This window comes from Choloepus didactylus, chromosome 1 (genome assembly GCF_015220235.1).
Source record: "Choloepus didactylus isolate mChoDid1 chromosome 1, mChoDid1.pri, whole genome shotgun sequence".
In the NCBI taxonomy this organism is placed as follows: domain Eukaryota; kingdom Metazoa; phylum Chordata; class Mammalia; order Pilosa; family Megalonychidae; genus Choloepus; species Choloepus didactylus.
The window spans coordinates 201,671,147-201,675,870 of NC_051307.1; positions in this window are offsets into that span (position 1 = coordinate 201,671,147).

Here is a 4,724-nt window from a genome sequence, read left to right on the forward strand (position 1 = left end):
TTATAGGATTTTCTTCTAGCACAAAAGGCAGGAAAATTACCAAGAAAACAATTCCACAGGCACAGGGCGGAGGCGGCTCCCAGCACGTCCTGGACACACACACCCTGTTCCCTGCACATCCGGGTGGCGCAGAGCCCGGAGGGACCGGTGGAGAAATTCCCGTTGTGCTGAAGCCCGCTCAGTCTCAGTGGGCCCCAGCCGGATTTTCTAAAATATATTTTCTTTCATTTTTATTGTAGTAAGATACATACAACTCAACATTTCCCGTTAACCACTTTCAGGTGCGCAATTCGGTGGTATTAATCACATTCACAATCTTGTGCTACCATCACCAATATACATTACCCCAACTTTTTGGTCACCTCAAAGAGAAACTCTGCAACCATTAAGCAATACCCCGTCGCCCAACCTATAATCTGTCTCTATGGAATTTGCTTCTGGATATTTCAAAGCAGTGAGATCATACAACAACTTTTTCTGTCTTATTTCACTCAACAGGTTGTCTTCACAGTTCATCCATGTTGTAGCATTTAGCAGAACTTCATTCCTTTTTATGGCTTAATAATATTCCCTTGTGTGGATACACATTTTGTTTATCCATTCTTCTGTTGACCGACACAGGTTATTTCCACCTTTTGGCTAGTGTGAATAGTGCTGCTATAAACACTGGTGTACAAATACGTGTCAAAAACTTGCTTTCAATTATTTTGATATATACCTAGAAGTGGAAATGCTGGGTAATATGGTAATTCTATTTATAACTTTCTGAGGAACCAGAAAACTGATTTCCACAGTGGCTGCACCATTTTACATTTCCACCAGCAATGTATAAGGGTACCTATTTCTCCACATCCTGAACAACATTTATTATTTTCTGTTTTCTTAATAACTGCCATCCTAGTGGGCATGAAGTGGTATCTCATTGTGGTTGATTTACATTTTCCCGATGAGCATCTGTTCATGTGCTTATTGGCCATTTGTATATCTTTGGAGAAATGCCTACTCAAATATTTGCCAATATTTTAATTGGGTTGTATTTTTGTTGTGGAGTTGTAGGATTTCTTTATATATTCTGGTATTAAACTCTTATCAGCTATATGTCTAGCAGTTATTTTCTCCCTTTCTATAGATTGTCTTTTCACTTTTTTTGATGGTGTTCTGTATTATTAGTAGTTTTTGCTTTACATGTGTTTTTATTTATTTATTTTTACATTAGAGAAGTTGTGGGTTTCCAGAAAAATCATGCATAAAATACAGGGTTTCCCTACTTATATTTTTAAAGTGTTGCATTCAATTATAGGTGTTGAACATGCAAAAAATAGGTAAACAAGTAAAATCGTAAGTACACAAGGAATAGATCTACTGATGCATCATTTTGTGAGGCAGTTTGGCAATATAGATGTTCACGAGACACATTAATTTTATGCTTGGGAATTTATCCTAAAGAAAAACTCAGAAGTTGATAAAAATCTATAGGAATAAAAGCATTCACTAAGGCATTATTTATTATTGTGAAAAACTGGAAAGAGTATCCAACAATAGAATAATAATTATGTAAATTATGCTATATTGACTTGAAGGAATATATTGTAGCCATAAAAATGAAAAATATGAAGACTGTAGCAAAATAGAAAGATACATTAAGCTTACAAAATAAGTCTTGTTCCCTAAACTGAACAGTAGGCGTTTTAGTTTTCTTATTGCTAAAGCAGTGGGTTGGATTAAACAATGGGAATTTATTGGCTCATGGTTTTGAGATTAGGAGAAGTCCAAATCAAGGCCTCATCAAGGCAAAGCTTTCTCCCCAAAGACTATTGTGTTCTGGGGCTGGCTGGGGTGATCCTTGGTCCTTGGCTCCCCTATCACATGGCAATACACTTGGCGGCCTCTCCTGGCCTCTTCCTTCACTTCCAGGTTTTGTTGACTTTCAGCTTCCGGCTGCTCCCTCTGTGGCTTTTTCTCTCTCTGTGATATTCCCTATAAGGCCTTCAGTAATATGATTAAGACCCATCCTGTGCTACACCTTATCTGAAGTAACCTCATCAAAAGGTGCTGTTTACAGGGGTTCACACACATAGGGATGGATTAAGTTTAAGAACACGCTTTTCTGGAGGTACTTAAAGCTTCAAACCACTACAGTAGTTATCCTGAGCATAGAGGTCTCCACCATCTCACACAGTGTCTGGTGTACAGTAGGTACCCAGCAATGTTTGTTTGCTGCCAGTGACCACTTATTCATGGCTCATCATTATAACCACTGTTACTTATCTGTGTGCTCATCCTTTATCCCCCACCCTCGTTATCTTTCATTTGTTGTTCATCAGATATATATTGAGTACTTACTATGTATGAGGCACTTTGCTAGGAATATAGACAGACACAGCTCCTACCCTCAAGGAATTTATATCCTAGTTGGAGGCACAGATATTATATAACTAGTTATTTGGAAAAAAAATGTCTATTTACCATTTTTGATGGTGTTCTTTAACATACAAAAGTTTTTTTTTTTTTTTTTAATTTGGATGAAGTCATTTTATTGCTTGTTTGTTTGGCTCATGATTTTGGTGTCCTATCTAAGAAATCCAAGGTTATGGAGTTTCCTCCCTATGTTTTCTTCTAGAGACTATGGTTTTGGCTCTTATGTTTAGGTCCTTAATCCATTTAAAGTTACTTTTTGCATATGGTGTGAGGTAGGGGTTGCAATTCATTCTTTTGCAATTAGATGTCCAGTTTTCTCAATACCATTTATTGTAGAAATTTTTCTTTCCCCAATTAATGTACTTGGCACCCTTGTAAATTTCAGTTGGCCATAGATGTATGAGTTTATTTCTGAATTCTCAATTCTATTCCATTGGCCTATTCATATGTCTATTCATATGTAACACATTGTTCTGATTACTGTGGCTTCGTAGTAAGTTTTGAAATCAAGAAGTGTGAGTCCTCCTATTTTGTTCTTCCTTTGCAATATTAATTTGGCTCCTCAGGGACCTTGAGGTTTCATATGAAGATTAGCTTTTTCATTTCTGCAAAAAAGACTGTTGGGATTTTGATAGGCATTGTGTTGAATCTGTAGATCACTTTGGGTAGTATTGATGTCTTTTTTTTTTTTTTATCTTCATTTTATTGAGATATATTCACATACCATGCAGTCATACAAAACAAATCGTACTTTCGATTGTTCACAGTACCATTACATAGTTGTACATTCATCACCTAAATCAATCCCTGACACCTTCATTAGCACACACACAAAAATAACAGGAATAATAATTAGAGTGAAAAAGAGCAATTGAAGTAAAAAAGAACACTGGGTACCTTTGTCTGTTTGTTTCCTTCCCCTATTTTTCTACTCATCCATCCATAAACTAGACAAAGTGGAGTGTGGTCCTTATGGCTTTCCCAATCCCACTGTCACCCCTCATAAGCTACATTTTTATACAACTGTCTTCGAGATTCATGGGTTCTGGGTTGTAGTTTGATAGTTTCAGGTATCCACCACAAGCTACCCCAATTCTTTAGAACCTAAAAAGGGTTGTCTAAATTGTGCGTAAGAGTGCCCACCAGAGTGACCTCTCGGCTCCTTTTGGAATCTCTCTGCCACTGAAGCTTATTTCATTTCCTTTCACATCCCCCTTTTGGTCAAGAAGATGTTCTCCGTCCCACGATGCCAGGTCTACATTCCTCCCCGGGAGTCATATTCCACGTTGCCAGGGAGATTCACTCCCCTGGGTGAGTATTGACGTCTTAATAACATTGTCTTCCTATCCATGAGCATGGCTGTTTTTCCATTTAGGTTTTCAATTTTTTTCAGCAGTGTTTTTTAGTACAAGGACTTCACCTCCTTGGTGAAATTTATTCCTGGGTATTTTATTATTTTAGCAGCTTTTTTTTTTTTTTTTTACATTTTTATTGTGAAATATAACATATATACAGAAAAGTGACAAACATTCAAAGTTCTATTTAACAAGTAGTTAGAGAGAAAATTCCAAAGAATGTTAAAGGTTATCATTCCACAATTTCAGTTATTTCCTCATTGTGAAGTATAACAGATCTACAGAAATGTGGTAACTTTCAAAGTATGGTTTAACAAGTAACTATAGAGCAAATTTCTACACATGTTATATATTAGTTTCACCATGTCAGTTATTTCCTTCTAGCTACTCTAGTACCCTAGAAACTAAAAAATATATATATTTATATAAAGATTCAGTACTCATAATCCTTTGTTAAATCCTATCTTGTTGGTTGCTACCTATCTCTCGTTTGATCACTTTCTCCATCTTCAGGGATACCTGGGCAGTGACCACCCTAACTTGTTAATAGTGAAAGGGGGTGCTGACATTATAGGGAAGGGGAATGCATCTGGTTGATGCTCTGGAGCGGCTGTTTGGCCTCTGGGTTTGGGGATTTATCTGGCATAGGAAGACTCTGGGAGGTTTAAATTTCTGAAAAGTAATCTGTGAGTGAAACTTTTACACTCTCAGATAGGGACCTGGGCATTCTTTAGTATTTTCAGGACTACTGTTGATTAGGGCTTGGCATACTGTGAGCATTTGGAATATCTAGCTGGAAGTTGCATAAAGGTAACCTGCAGGATAGCCTCTCGATTCCTTTTAGAAGCTCTTATAAATGGAATTTTTTTTTTAAATTTCCATTTTAGAATATACCTTGCTGGTATATAGCAACAACTTATTTTTGTGTTAATCTTGTAACCTGCAACTTTG